The sequence below is a fragment of the Xiphophorus hellerii genome, chromosome 14 (assembly GCF_003331165.1).
Source record: "Xiphophorus hellerii strain 12219 chromosome 14, Xiphophorus_hellerii-4.1, whole genome shotgun sequence".
Classification (NCBI taxonomy): domain Eukaryota; kingdom Metazoa; phylum Chordata; class Actinopteri; order Cyprinodontiformes; family Poeciliidae; genus Xiphophorus; species Xiphophorus hellerii.
Genome location: NC_045685.1, coordinates 20,549,127 through 20,565,659, shown reverse-complemented (window position 1 = coordinate 20,565,659; position 16,533 = coordinate 20,549,127). Strand labels below are relative to the sequence as shown.

At 39.6% G+C, this 16,533-nt stretch overlaps 1 long non-coding RNA gene across 1 annotated transcript; it reads left to right on the top strand.

The window, feature by feature from the left end:
* The first annotated feature begins 1,068 nt into the window (after nt 1–1,068).
* LOC116732190 (uncharacterized) lies at nt 1,069–14,362 on the top strand. Its single transcript, XR_004341728.1, has 3 exons — nt 1,069–1,530; nt 1,903–2,065; nt 14,352–14,362. It is a non-coding gene; the product is annotated as an uncharacterized LOC116732190 (long non-coding RNA).
* The last annotated feature ends 2,171 nt before the right edge of the window (nt 14,363–16,533 follow it).

The window sequence follows — 16,533 nt, the reverse complement described above, 5'->3', positions numbered from 1 at the left end:
ACTCTGTCCGCTCAACCAGTCGTCTTAGTGCTCTTTCCCCTGAATATGACAGCATCAGTGGACTGATCAGAGTTGGAGGCCGCCTGCGCCAAGCTATAGATGTAGACCCCGACAGCATCCATCCGGTTGTGTTAGCTCCTGATCATCCTCTGACTCGTCTCCTCATAAAGCACTACGACTCCCAGCTGCTTCACCCAGGTGCAGAGAGACTCTATGCAGAGATACGGCGCACATATTGGATTCTCAGAGGTCGACAGGCCATTAAGAAACACCAGTACCAGTGTGTGGAATGTAGGAGATGGCGCGCCTCACCTTCCACACCAAAGATGGCTGACCTTCCTTCAGCTCGTCTGAGACTCTACAAACCCCCATTCTGGTCTACAGGCGTAGACTGTTTTGGACCCTACCTAGTCAAGATTGGACGTCGAAGAGAAAAACGCTGGGGGATCATCTACAAATGTCTGACCACTCGATGTGTTCACTTGGATCTCCTCCCTAGCCTTGACACCGACTCTTTCCTGATGTCATTACGCAGGTTTATTGCTCGCCGGGGAAAGCCGTATGAGCTGTGGTCCGACAGAGGCACCAATTTCAGGGGAGGCCACAAAGAATTGCAGAGCGCCTTTGAAAACATGGCCCCAGTGTTGCAGCAACAGTTAGCCAAACAGACCATCAACTTTAACTTCAACCCGCCGCATGCTCCTCACTTTGGGGGAGCCTGGGAGAGGGAAATCAGGTCAGTCAAATCAGCTTTACAAGTTGTTCTGAAAGACCAGGTTGTGGCAGAGGAAGTGCTTCTAACAGCTTTCATGGAGGTTGAAGGCATCCTTAACTCTAAACCTCTCGGTTATGCCTCCTCTGATGTGGCTGACCCGGACCCCATCACGCCAAACCTTCTGTTAATGGGGCGGCGGGATGCAGGATTACCACAAGCAGTGTATGGTCCTCATGGTGCCCTGTCCAAGAGAAGATGGCAACACAGTCAGGTTGTCAGTGATCATTTTTGGAAACGCTTCATCCAGAACTACCTCCCAGGACTTCAGTTAAGACAGAAATGGATAAAATCTACTGATAATACTGCTGTGGGACAAATTGTGATGATCGCTGATTCCAACCTTCCCCGAGGACTATGGCCTGTCGGGACCATCGCCAAGGTCTTCCCTGGGACGGATGGCGTCGTTCGAGCTGCTGAGGTGAAGGTCAAGGACAGTCTCTACATTCGCCCGGTAACCAAACTGGTGGAGCTTCCTGAAGTGCCTGAAGATTTGGATCGTCCTTCCAACTAGCGGACTTTGTATGAGTGTATTTGTTGCAAATACAGGGGCGGCTGTTAAAAGTCCGTCTGTTAGTTTAGTTTACTACATTACCCAAGATGCATCTGTTCATTTTGTGATTCCGTTTCACGTAGCTGGGTGGCTTGTTTTTCTGTGCTACTGTGTGGCTCGGTGGCATGGAAGTGGCATCCGCTGACATCCACTATCAACCTATCTTGGGTCCTTTGTGTACGAAACCTGTGTGCGTTTTTATGATGTAAGTGTGCAATTTCATGTTCTATATTTGCGTTTGTGTCGATTGTTGGCCCAGGAGGTGATGGCGTCCTCGTGTTTCTCTGGCTGCCGACAATCCAAGCGTTTAATTATGATAGCTCAAGTTATACTATACTTTACCAGATACATATTGTTATTGCATTAGTATATGAGGGAATTACCATTCATTTCATGTGTTCTGACGGTTTTTGTCATTTGTATGTTTGTTGCATTTACCCGACTGTTCATTTGTAATGTTGTGGTGCCCTCCAGTGGATTTCTGTGGTGCTGCAGGCCATTTTCGTCCTGTATCTACGTGTATCTGTGTTTTGCTTGCATGGGTATTAATATGTACCTTTATTGTTTTCTGTTTCAGATAACCACACACACACATACACACACACACACACTCATATACGAAACATCAATAAACTTTTGAGCTGCACCATTGGAGTCGCCCTAGTCCTTCTGACCGAGGAAGAGTCGATTGACGAGAGATCTGGATTTAGCGCCTGCTTAGACGCACACAGTCTTCTACAGTGGACCTTCCCATGAGTGCTTAGCTTACCAAAGCCATTCCAAAATTATAGACAATTCATCCAAGAGGTCAGAGAAACAGGGAAAGAACTACAGGCCTCATCTGCATTGGTCCAGCTCAGTTAATATCATTCAAAAAAAAAAAAAAGACTGAAACCTCTGCTGACCAAAAACAACTCACTGACTCATATCGCATTTGACAAAACATTCTGATAACACCAACACTTTGGAAGATAATCGGTGAACTGGTGGACCAAACGTTCAGGCAATGTTATACATTATTCTGTTTTTTTACCTCTTGGATAAGTTGTTAACATCTTGGAGTAATTTTGGTATCAGCCACTCCTGTTGAGGTTCACCACCATTCCATAATTTCTCTAAATGTAAATAATGGCTCTCACTGTGGTTCATTGGAGTCACAAAGCTTTAGAAATGACTTTGCATCCTTTCAAGACAGATTGATATCTTAACTTTTTTGTCAATGCCAAAAAATATGTATTTTTTACATTTACTTTATGATTGAACCAAGGGGGAATAATTTTTTCAAATAAGGGTAAGTTAGTTTGGGCAGATGTTTTTCCTATAATAAATAAAACAGACAGATTTTTCTATTTATCCAGGTCATGTTACTCTAGATGGCCTAAAACAAAAACAGAAGAAACCTGAAGATTGTGGCCTCGTGCTTCTGCATCAACCTCCTACTGTCTGACTATGAAAACTCTCAAAGAAAAGAAATCTTAAATAGCTGAATAATCTAAAGAAAAAGCAGCGTGCAACAGATTTAAGTACGGTTTTCATTCTGCCCTCTTTGTCTGTGCTGTCAGACGCAGACCGTTTAAAATACACACACCAGGTGCCTAAGTACCTTCTCATGCTGCTATATGCATTTCCAATCTTAATTACAATGCAAGGACTTCCCAGCAAGTCATACAGAAACCTGTCAAATGTTGACTGGTATTGTTCTGTGTGAGACTTTCTGTAGTCTTTGTCTGTGCCGGCATTCTTAACTGTAAAGAGCAGTTTCATAAAAAATATCCCTCTTAATGTTTGCACCTACGGTTGACATTGAACAAAGCTAGCTCCTATACATCTCTGTCTAGAAACTACATGCTGAGTTTTATTAAAAAAGATTTCCATCATAACGTTTTAGTCAATATCAGCATAGGTGCTGAATCGTCAGACTGAAACATTTTGTAAGTCAAACTGACTGACGTTTTTTCCCAGCGTATCTCTTATTTTTTTTGCCTCTGGTGACACTTTCTTATATGTTTTCCGAAATTACAATATCATGTTAACAAAAACCCTCCACAGGATTAAATTCTATCCTGCCTCCTCTGCGTCTCCGGTCCAGTTTTAGTTGCCTTCGGAACAGTTGGAATCTGGAGGGAAAAAGCAGCTTGAAACACACTCCAGAGTGGTTGCTATTCTAACCCTCTTTGTGCTGTCAGAAGCCGACCATTTAAAAACACACACCGGGTGCCCAACCACACGCTCATGCTGAGGTACACACATGTAATCACAATTATAATGACAGTGATTTTCCTGCAAGCCATACGGAAATCTGTCAGAATTATGACTTGCATTGTTCTGTTCGAGCTATTAGGCCCATAATGGAGTGGTTACCTTAACAACCGTAAAATCAAGCAAAGTAGGACGAGAGGATGGCGGCTCCAGGGGTTGAAGAAAATTCAGCTTACAGTAAAATACGAAAAAATAGAAACAGTGCAATGCATGGCTTTATATACAAAATAATCTGCGAGGACATTCATTTAATTTCTTCCTGGACCCCCTAAAATAAGAAACTATCTATCAGTTTTCTACTTGTAGCTTTTACTGGTACACCACTTTATTGCTAGGAAAGTGTAAAGACATATCAGACAAACACCCATTTGCACACACCTGAGGCAATGCATTGATTTTGACTGTGGGTGGATACCATAGTATCCTAAGAAAACCCACCCACACTTGAGCATTGTTTAACAAACAGCATGTGAATTTTTTAAAGCAAAATTCAATAACATTTTATAGATAAATGACTAGATTAAGTAACCATAAGCACAGGAAGAAGTTTTTGGTGGCTAATGTTTACAGCTAACTCAAAGCAACTTTCAAAGTTTGTGCTCTTATTAGCTGCTAGTTTCAGGAAAAAACTTGTTTGCTTTTAGTTTCCATTTATGCAAACTAGCATTAGCATTTCCAGGTTTAGACTGTGAAATAAAACATGAACGCTCAGACACCACAACACCACACAAAGCCAGCACTTTCATATAGAAGACATATCTTTCAAACACTCAACCAAGATTTTTAGGTAAACGACAAGAAGAAGTGAGGCTGAACAGCTTGAGCAGGAAGCAGCGTTTGGTGGCTAACTATATTAGCTACCTCGCCGAAATGTTATTCTGGCAGCTGCACAGAACAAGACAGCTTGTGTGTTTATAAGCATCTATTTTTATAAGCATCTAGTGCAGCTATAGAAAGTGACAAAAAGTAAAAAACTGCAAAAGAACAAAGCAAAAACTCACCTCCACTTTTTATACATCGACATTAGCATAGCAACATAGCAACATGCTTCTGAGCTAGAAGCACAAATAATTGAGAACTTTGAGCTACTCAGACATAAAGGGTGATTTATTTTTTTCCCTTTCATTAGGTAATTATTGTATAGTTGTTTTTTTTTTCAAAATTCACTGATCCTGAGATTATTTCAACATTATCAATGGACCTTACCAAGCTCCGCCCACAACCGACCCACGTGACCGCAAGTCTCACAAACAAAGCCTCGCGGCGCCTTGTTTCTATGTAAATGTGACTCGATTAGTGCATCATTTCTACCGGATTTTCACAATATATCAGCTACTTCAATGGACAGAGGAACTAACAAGTTCAAGTCATCATCTGGGAGGAGGTTACTGGTTTCTCAGTCACAAGCTGGTTGCAAACCTGAGGCCAGCAGGTGTCAGTCAGTTATGGTAGATCTGAAATTTGGTTTGATGACGTCAATATGAGAAGCTACAGACTGATAGGAGGAACCAAAGAGCTCTGTAAAGGTAAAGGCAAATCTTCTGAAGTTGGGATGTAATTAATTTAATTTCACATAATTATCGCGGTAGAAGCCATTTGTTTGTTAAAATTTTATGAAATGTATTTGTTCTATTTGATGTTTGTTGTGAATGACGTAAACTCACAAACGAACGAGGTAATTAGTCCAACGTTTAGAAACTACAGCGGCTGTAATGCGCCACAGCAAAGGGAAACAAAGGTAAAATAACCCGAACAAGTGATCAACTCAAAACCACTCCTACCTTTTTACTCTCTCTCTCTCTCTTTGTAGTTTAAGCACACCTGTTACCGTGGCAACCGCCTGCGCCCCGCAAGACGAGCGAAGATTACATAAAAACATAACATTCAGTCCGTTACGATATCAAGTTTCCAGGCTTGATATTTATTTCTCGATTATTAATCAGCGATTCCCTGAACACAGCGATGGTTGATTGACTAGCTGTACTTGGTGCTAGCGTGGCTAACACGAGTAACAGTTTAGTCCAAAGCCTTTTCTGCTAAAATAAAATCTTTAGTGTATGTCAGATACAGTACACATTGCATATTGATCTGTTTAGCTAACGTAAGACTGTGTAGCAGACAGGCTTCAAGGTGTAGAAGTTGTATCAGTGCTGCCATTATGCTGTACTTAGCTAACGGGAAGTTAACGGTCTGTTTGTGAGACGGCCACGCACGTGACCACGTAGAATGGGCATCAGCCAATGAAAAGCGGCCCCTGTGGTAAGGTCCATTAAGAGCCACCACAATAAAAGTCTCATGGTCCCAGTATCAATGGCAGGTAAATAAATATCCTTTTCATGACATTTGTAGAAAAAATATAATTTTCTAGAATATTTCTTTGATTATTTACTATGATCTTCAACAGCATCACATTCTACTAATTTGTCCAGACGTCTTAGTGCCAAAACTAACAACAATTTTGTCTTTAAAATAACCTCATAAAACATTGTGGAATAGTTCATTTCTGATTCATTTTCATAATCTAAGTCTATCTTCAGCTAACCCCTTTTCAGCGGCTCACCTTACAGCTAAATTGTTGCCAAATGTGTTGCCTAAAAGGCACGATTATTAAATTTAACCACACTTTTAAAAAAAATAAAATAAATACCAGCCAATTTTGGTATTTAGCTGTTTTGAGCTCTCACCTCGTATTCACTTTGTCCCGCCTCTTCTTCAACCTGCTTTAAAACTGCTTTCATAAATTGACAATTACTCATATTTCATGTAAGCAGTTCAGAATGACACTTGCTGTCAGCATCTATTATTTCTGCAGCTGTTGCGCCAGAACGAATCTCTAACTTTTGCCAAAGGCTTTGACCACATGCCAGGAAGTAACACCTTGAGAAACAGAAAGACGTTGCTGTTTGTACAACTGTCAGCACTGTCTGCAACATGTACACGTCCCAGGTTAGCAGATGGGCGAAACACTGATCTCAATGAGTAATAGTTTTCACCACAAATGACAAGAAAAGGTTGCTATAGTAAACTTTACATTTAGAAAACACAAAATGTTTTGAAGTTTGTTTTTTTTGTATAAGTTTTAGTTCCACTGGCAGGTTATTTTTTTTATCACATGGAGAAAATGTATTGTTATAGTGAAATAATCTGCCAGTGGAACTAGTACTTTTTAAAATCAGTATTAAGAAAGCATTGACTTAAAACAAGCTCCTACATCTTGTTGAAAAGTTACTTATAAGTTAGATTTGTCGTATTTCAAATGTAATGGGATATTTGCACCAGAAACTAGATAAAAATACTTGGTAAGATTGAGTGTTTTTGCAGTGTAGCATTTGTTCTGTTTCTTCTGCACTCCGATCAGAGTATTTCTCGTTATGGGGACGTGCTCAATTTTACCTTGAAACTTTCTCACAGCCTCTATAAAAGGAGTCAATTAACGGATCAAGTGTTTACCGCGGGCAAGAACAAAATATAACATTTTTGTTTAATCATCCCTCCTTGTTTTGGCTCTTGCAGATTACTCTTTAACATCCTTGATTAAAAGTGAACTAAATGTCTCCTTTCACTCTTCAAAAATACTCTTCTGCATAAAATTTCACCATCTCATTTCTGGATTTTATTCAACTTTTAAATAGCAACATTAATCCATATACTAATCCTTCAGTCACTTCTATATAAAAGAGATTAAATCTTCTTAAATGGCACTTACACTAAATTAAATTAACCTGATAGCTAATTCATCAATCCATCCGAAATTAATTTTAAATGCTAGACATGAATCTCTGGTGAATATATTATTTTCTCTACAAGTTTTTAAAAATAATAAAGGTAAATGGAGCCTGTGGTTTCGACCTGGATAAATAATGTCCAATCGGGGACACTTAAAAGGACACCAGAGGCAATCAGGTAAAATATAATTTGTGGAAATGACACCAATTATAGCATCTGGAAAATATTCAGTTTAAATGAGCATATTTGGACATGTGTAGATATTCAATCTAAATTTTAGCAACACTTAGAATTTATATAATCAAACAAAAAATGACATTTTAAAATCTTGTGTAAAATAATTTTTAAAAGAATTACGCTTTTGTTGAGGAACATAGTTGGGCATTCCCACATTTGTTCCTATGTAAAATGTCTAAAATCATGAATAGGTGAATAACAGAAGCTCTGAGCCAGTGATAACTCCTAAATTCAGCTGATAAACACAGAAGAACATGACCAAGTGTATCATAGCTGAGCTGACCGGCCCAGTTCAGGAAGGAGTCTGTTAAACACAGTGCCAGGCCAGGTGTACCTTCTATGTAGAGAATAAAAAAGTGTAGTTAATGGCAGCAATAAAAGACATTTTGTCAGTCAGAAAATACATCTTTGTTGATATCAAGGTTAAGTTTTGGTGTTTACCGCTGCTTATGACATATAATAAGAACATATCTGTGTAAAGAACAGAATATTTAATCTCTTAGAGTTTAACTTGGCAGTATTTAAGATGGCGACAGAAAAGGAGTGTTAAACCTGATCTTATCTGCCTGATTCACAGAGCTGTGGGAACATGTTCCACCTGGGGGTTCCTGTAGGCCTGAATGCAGAGAAGAAAAGTTGAACACACATAAGAAAAATACTGAGATGAGATTGTAAAATTCACTTTACCAGTTAGTTTATCTTTTATGGTCATGTAAACGTTTAGCTGATAACGTCAGCTGGAAAGTTAACAATACTAGCTGAAGTAAACAAAACACAAACTATTTGCCTGGGAAGTGTATTCAAAATCATCCCATGAATTAAGTAACACCAAGGGTTCATTGTTTTATGAAACATTAGTTTATAGCTGGAGAGCTCCCCCCAGTGGAGATAAAAACAATTTGGGGTTCTGGTTTTCGTAAATCTTGGACCTACCAATACCAGTTGTATCTTGTTCACTTTATAAGAAGATATAAACACAGAATTCAAATAACATTTGTTAGTTTAATTACTAACAAATGTAAATTATTACTTGAAAAATGCAGGTTATCTTTCACAGATTTGTTAAAATTTGTTGGTTCTGAAACGTTAAAGTGTGAAATAAAAAACTGCAAAAAGAGAAGAGGTCTGCGAGGGCATAAATGCATTTTGATGTCACTGCATGGATGTTTAGATGCAGAAATGCCTCCTCAAAAATCAAGGAACAACTTATTCTCCGAGTTCTGTAGGATTCTTCAGAAATGTCTCAGAGGAGAAGGTGTCCCTCGTTAAAGTCCAGTAAATCGTTTATTACTGGTTGTAATGAACTAAATGTACAGACTGGCATCAGAACAACCTGTCATTTAACAGCTCCAAAATTCAAATTTCCTTTTAATAAATGCATGAAGCTGCACCTGTGGCCACTTTTGAATTACAGTGAAGTCATATTTACAAGCCTCTCCGTCTGAGTCTTCTAAATTCACACTGGGTTCGGCTGAAACTAATGTAATTTTGATGAATGCCAGCTGAATTAATATATTCTTGCTGGGGATTTTTTTTTTCCTCCTCTCCTCCAAATGCACACGCTTTAACTAAATGCCATAAAATGTCATTTCTTTATTACAATATTACATCATCAAAAATGTTTGTAATGCTTTTGAGAAAGTACAGGGCCAAAGTGGGGCTATCAGCGAAAGGTCAGAAGCATACGAAAGCTGGCTGCAGTGCTAATGATTGGTCCAAAAGGTGGATGTGAATGTGTTGTGGATGCAGAAGAGTCCACAGAACATCTTTTCTGGAGTCTAAAAGCTTTTATTAATCCAGAGGAGCATTATTAGTAGATTTCATAAGCAATATGGTGTCTGAGCAGTCATTTTGAGCAGGTATTAAATTACCTTTGACCCGGAGGAACATTAGCAGCGAAATAATACCCCAACTTGACCCTCGACATTTACAACAGCTTATATCTCCCAGCTGAAAGAAGCAGCCTTGGCATTTGACTCTCTGCTCTGGCAACGACAGCAGAGTTTTTCTATTTCCTTTTCCCACCACAGACCAAACCTGACTTTGTAAATCCAGCGTGAAGGAGGATGTGTTCAGGCAAACAACAAGCCCTCGTTTCTAGTAATGGTAACAAATTACATTTGAAATTCTTCCCCGATCTGCTTAAAGTGTTGCAGAAAATTCTCCATCTTTCAGTTGCATCTTGATTTTTTTCAAGTGGTGCCATTGATTCTTCACTTAATGCAGAATTATTAAACCAATAACTCTTTGCTGTTGCATCTTCCACATTAACCGGTACTGAGTTTAAAAGCAACCTTAAAATATCTATTTTTTCCTCTAAGATTTAGCGTCTTGCAATTTTCATTAGTCGCTCTCAAGGCTTATTTGTCTTTCAAAAGTTTTTGTTGCACTTTGGCTGCTTTTTACTCATTTCTTATCGCAGCTTTTCACAGGAACCTCTTTAATAAAAAAGAAAAATGCACTAAGGACCTGAAAGATGCATCATTCTTAAACTGATCATCAATATTTTCCCATTTTTGACATTCTAGCTACAAACCGCAATGTGTGTGGAAGAACGGCAAGAGGAGAGCCACTGTTGGAGGACACAGATATTGAACTTTATTCAACTGTAAGCTTACAAAACAGGCACGTAAGTTATCACTTTAGTATTTATCTGGAAAAATTCATATAGAGGAAGTTAAGCACACTAAATGTTTTCAAAGCTAGCAAGAATGTTAAGGTGTTCAATGAAAAATAGTGGCTCTTGACTTGTAACAAGGTTTCCATAGCATATTTCATTGGGTAATTCCTTACTGTTCTAGAGTAAAAGCAATAGAATAATAATGTAAGATAACGCTATCTTCATAAGAAAAGTCTTTTACATTGAGCCTCTTCAGCAGATATTCCTACAGTGGTCAGCGGTGAAAATATGTAAACTCTAAACACAATGATTTTAACAAACTGAAGGTAAATAAACTAAGAAGGTTGCAGAAAACCACAACACACTTTGCTGAAATCAATGTTATCGCTTTTGTGATTTGGACAAGAAACCAAGCCTGGATAAACAAATATCTTGTATAATCTTTTTTTAAACTTCATGAAACGTTTGGAAAGTCCTTTTGTAGACTCAGCACTTGGTTTATCTGTTAAGCTATGAAGCTTATCTAATTAATTCATAGGTCAGGGTTGACAGGCGATAAAAGAGAAAACATTTCTCTGAAATAAGTAGCTGAAGTCCAGGAAAAACTTCATAAAAAGCCGGAGGAACAATCCATAGGGATCACATTTAAAGATTACAGGAAACTCTGGTACCTTGGAAACTAAGCATAAAGAAATTAGAGATGACTCCAGAGTTTTGTGTTTTAACCTTTTACCCTTCTCTCCTGAGCCCCGCTTCCCCTCTCCCCACATTATTCCAGCTTCCTCAAACTGTGTACCCTCCAGCAGCGTTGCAACCAGTTTCCCATGAGGCCAAGTGGCAGCCTGATCGACAGCCTACCTCCACCTGACTCCGTCTCTTCCTACCCCTCCTCTCCGCCTAAAAAAATGTTTCCACCAATTTCCCCTTCCATCCACCCACCCACGTCCCCGCACCCTCGGATGACTCAACGCGCTCCTGCCCTGCGGCTGTCGCCTATCAGTCAATCTCAGTCACAGAGGCTCACACAAAGAGGCGATCCATGAGATACATGCGAACAGTAACCGCTGCGAAGGACTGGAACGACAGCTTCAGCCCTCGGGGAGAGGCTGAACCTCTGCAAGTGGCTCAGACTGCACCTCCATGCATGTGTGCACACATGTAGATTCAGTTATGTCTATAAATATGTATGATAATGCACAGAGAGGGGTTGTGAATAAAACATGCAACAGGCGAGGGTTCCCTGGATGGGTGTTAATCTCTGAGGCTGTGATTGTGAGGACTTCACAATGTCCTGTTCAAATGAAGCAGGGTTCTGCAGGTCATGCTGAAGGGAACATGTGTGAAGCGGTGCTTCTTTATAGCAGGAATGACAAGAACAATTCATGTTTTTTTTTTGTGTGAGGCAGTGGCTTCCAAACCACCAAAACTATTAAAGCAAGACAAAAAATACTAAAACTATAAAATTATGTTATTAATTTTTTTTGTACCTACTAGAGAACAAACTGAGGATCCAATGTTGCATTTAAACAAAAGCAGTAGTCATCGTTTTGAAAAAAGAAAGCGTGTCTAAGTCATTGTACAAATTAAGGGTTTTTTGGGGTGTCATGTAGCGGAAGCAGTGGTGGAGCTAGACTTTCATCGTTGACGGGCCCAACCCCCAAGGGGGCTCTTTGGACTGAGAATGATAACTAACACAGTAAGAGTACTTTTAAACGAAGAAATGAGTGAAGGAACAAGTGAAAGAAGAAAGGAAGAAACAAAAGAACAGCAGAAAGAAGGAATGAGCAAATAAACAAATGGACGAACTAAGGAAGGAAAACACTGAAGAAGGAAGGAACGATTGAAGGAAGGAATGTAAAAAGAAGAGAGGAAGAAAAAGCGGAATGAAGGAGTGAGTGAACAAAAGAAGGAACAAAGGAAGGAAAAAAGAGAGGAACAAACAGATGACAGAACAAAGGAGGGAAGGGTTGAACAAAGGAAGGACTGAGCAAAAGAAGGAATGAATAAGCAAAAGAATAAAGGAATGACTGAAGAAAGGAACACAGGATGGAATAAAGGAAGAAAAGTGAGCAAAAAAAGGAAGGAAAGAAGGAAGGAAAAATGGAAGGAAATTAAGGAATTTTTAAGATTTTTTAAGAAGATTAAGGAAGGAAGGAGAAAATGAACAAATCAAAAACTGATGTAAGAAAGGAATCAATCAATCCATCCAGTTTATTTGTGTAACTCATTTTAGCAGCGAGGCGGTTCAAAGTGCTTTACATAATAAAGACAGAAAATTACAGTTATAAAGAAAACACCAATAACTGAACAAACATTACATTTTGATGAGAGCCATCACCAAAATCATACACATCAAATATGTTGGTCAGTGTTTCATTCATTATGGTTCAGAAGCAGGTGGGTTTTCAGACTTGATTTAAAGGAAGAACATCCATCCATCCATCCACCCACCCACCCACCCACCCATCCACCCACCCATCCATCCATCCATCCATCCATCCATCCATCCATCCATCGTCTTACTAACACGTTGTGCTGCAGAAGTTTTCCCTGCACCCCTCCCTCCCTCTCTGTCTCTGTTCCAGCCTATCAGACATGACAGTACCAGCTGGCTGCAGGCGAACTCCCAGCCAGAGGATAGCAGCCGTGTGGTTGTGTACGTGGACGGGGTGTGAGGGGGATGTCAGCATGTCTGTCTTCTGAAGGTGCGTCTCCTCTGCTCTGACAGTTCGCGGTGGGATGAGAGCGCCAAACGGCGGCGTGCGTTGAGTCAGGGAGGTGGAGTCTGAGCCTGAGTGATCCGAGTCACAGGTGTGAGCCAGTTTACTCGGGGCGGGGCTCAGAGCAATATTTAATTCCTATAAAGATAGCTGTCAACACTTGCTCGAAGCAGCTGTGTACTCTTGTGGGCGCTTGGCATTTGCTTCTCTGTCTGACTCAGCGAGCGCATTAAAAGCCACTTATTTGCCTTTCTTGATGTGTAGATGTGCTCCCTGAGAGCCCCGTACCCTTTCCTTTGTGCTTTTCACAGAACTTCTGGTAATTTATCGAAGTGTCTAATGAGAAAACGGGGAGCGAGACCACACTTTTCTTCTACACAGAGAAAATCAAATAGCACTAGTCCTTTCTGTCCTGGCAGCTCTGTGCACTTTCACAGGACTTTGGGAAACATTTAGAGCGTATTTAAAACATTTGAGATGAACAGTAGATTCGTTTGTGATTTTGGTCCTCTTCGACATGTTTACCTTGACAACGGTTGCTCCCCACCTTTCATACGCTGCCCGTATTTTCTACCAATTAATAATTGAGACAAACACATACTTCCCTTTTTCCATCTGTCCATTCCAAACCTTCGGTGGCCGTCCAGGCTGCAGACCATATAGTACGGAGGTAAATTGGGGCCAAAATGTTTGTTTCAAATAGAAAAAATAAAATCCAACTTTAGAAGATAAATTTGAAAATTCAAAATTACTTTATTATTCCCAAAAGGAAATTAACTATAAAATATATAAAATGAAGAATATAAAAGTTGGACAAAATTGATACCAAAGATTTGGAATTTAAAATAGAGGAAATTTTTAAATGCAAGAATTGTTTTTACAATCATTAAAGTTTCTCATTTTAACACGTCACAGTATCAGAATAACTATTTTAAACATGAATGCAAAAAATATTTTTACAAGGCGTGAAGGTAGAAATAACTAACTGAAAAACCATTTTGAACTTGAATAAAAAAGGACCTTAAATTGAGTGAAAATTTCATACATTTAGAACTAAATATTCAACATATAATTACAACCACCCAGTGAACATTTACTAATCCTGTTTTCTGTTTAATTTCTTCTCAGGAGTTTGTCAGTATATCTGTGGAAGAATCGCTGGATGTTAGCCTCTCACCAAGACACAGTAAGTGATTGCTCTGACTTCAGCAGACAAGTAACACTGATTGTGGCACTAGATTTTATTTTAGGGAATCAAAGTGAAATACCTATCCAGACATTTCAGGTTTTATTAGTGAACTTGTATTACCAATTCCCAATATTGCACCACTTTGCATCGATCTATCGCATGAAATAAACACCTTTTGTAAGTGCTGCATTCAAAACTAAATTTTAAAAATGTAAGATATTATTGCATGATTATAAGCAGTGTCTAAATGGGTAGCTTGTCCTTTATAAGCCAAGAAAAGTTTCCTCACAAGCATACCAGACTTTCTTATAATCTTTTAAAGTTATTTTCTTCATTGGACTTTATGTCTTTGATCCCCTTTAAAGCAAAAAAATATAAAATCTTGGGTTTGGCTTAGAGGTTTTACACAGCACTCCAGAAATGATGAAGTAGTGAAGCCTAGAATTTGATGCTTTTAAGTGAAATTTGGTGTAAGAAACATGGCATTGTATTGTGAAGCAAAATGTGTGTAATTTTCAAAGAATAAATTATAAGCCGTTAGAAGAATAAAGCCAACGCCGCAGTCGGAGTGAATCAGTGAGAAAAAGAGCTGAACATGTGGAGAGTAGATGACTGGAGGCGACTTGGCAGGGACTGTGAGGACTTCTGTAGCAAGGCGCTGATTCTGTTGCCGAGCCCTTGAGTCAGGGGCATTAAAACTCAACAGCAGCCAAGAACAATGGCTAACAGCCCCACAAATGGACAACATGTGAGCTGAATTACAATCTCCACTGCCTCAGACGATAACATCTGGAACTGCGAACCCGAATCAAGGGCTCGGGGCACGGTCTAGGTGTTGAAAAGAGAGGCGTACGGCTACGGCGTGGCGCAGGTGAGCCCCCTGGAGGCGGGGTGAGGGGTTGAGACGGGCAGATGCACCGTGGTGAGAGTGCAACCTGACAATCTGCTGACTGAGATGCTTCTCTCATTCCGACCCCAGCTCCCCTGGGACTCGTTTATCTGCAGAGTGAGCCTGGCTTTTTTTTTTTTTTTTTTTTGAATCACCTACGCTGTAATGTGTGTCGCAGCTCATTACTGACAAGGCTCGCTGTGATACGATCCCAGGGGGTCTTGGGAGGAGGAAGGTGACTCATCTCATGGGGCTTACAGGCTCACTGAAACCACCATGTATCTATCTGCCTGTCAGCGAAGCTTCAGTCACGTTAAAATATGGAAAAGTGTGCGATTTCTGCTTCTTGTAGTTTGTAAAAACTCTAATCATGAATTAACAGTGACGATGGGTTTCATTTCACTAGCAACATTCCCTCGCCTGATGACTGCCAGAGCTCAAAGAAATCTCTGAAATAGAGCCTGGAAGATCTCAACACATTATGCTCCAATCTCCCCCCCCCCCCCAAAAAAAACAAAAGATGAACAAACTCACATCTATCAGTCTGAAATAGCTTATGAGGCCATTTCTAAAGCTTTTGAATTCCTATGAACCACAGTGAGACACATGGAGAAAACATGGAACTGTTATGATCCTCAGATGTTTGGACTTTTAGTTTTTGTTATTTTCAGTTTTGACCATTTCTTTATTGTTTGTTTTTCTCATGTCTGGACATTTTAATTTATTCCTTGTGTTAGTTTAGTTATTCTCATTATTCATGTTCTGGATTCATCTCAGTAGATTAGTATTTGCTTTTGTTTTCCTTTTGGTTCTGTTTCTGTTTGTCTTCTCCCCAAAGCTCAACGTACCATTGTGTAACTCGTCCACACTGCTAATTTCCTCATTTTCCCCAACCTGCTCCATCCCTAGCTGCATCCATTCACCTGTAATTAGCTCTTCTGATCATTTTGTCTTTTCCACTCCCTCCTCAGTATATTTAGCTTCCTCTTTTCACTTGTTCTCCATTGGTTCCTTCTGTTACTACCTGTCTATTTTCCGTTGCTAGTGTTATTTTTGATCTACTACCTTGCTGCCTCAGTTTTTGTAAGGCCTCAATTTTTTACTAATGAATTCTTTTATAATGTCGATTCAAGGTTCTGCATTGTGGCTCTTTCTTAAATCCACACCTCACAACAGGAACAGTGGTAATCCTTCCCAGGAGAGGCTGGCCTACCAAAATTACTCCAAGAGTGACGACTTATCTGTGAGGCAACAGAAGAACCCAGAACATTTAGAGCACTGCAGAAATCAATGGTCAAGATTCAACAATGACACAGAAGCCTGGCAAAAAAGCTGTAATTCATGGGAGAGTTCCCAGGTGAAAAGTGATATTGACATCTCAAAATTTGCCAAAAAAAACCATTTTGATGATCCCAAAAAGCATTTGGGAAAATATTCCTTAAACTGATGAAACAAAAGTGGAACTTTTTAGAAGGTGTTTTTCCCGTTACATTACATTTCCCATTAAAACTAACAAAACCTCTCAGGAAAAGAACACACAAAAGAAAATGTGATGGTCTGGGATTATT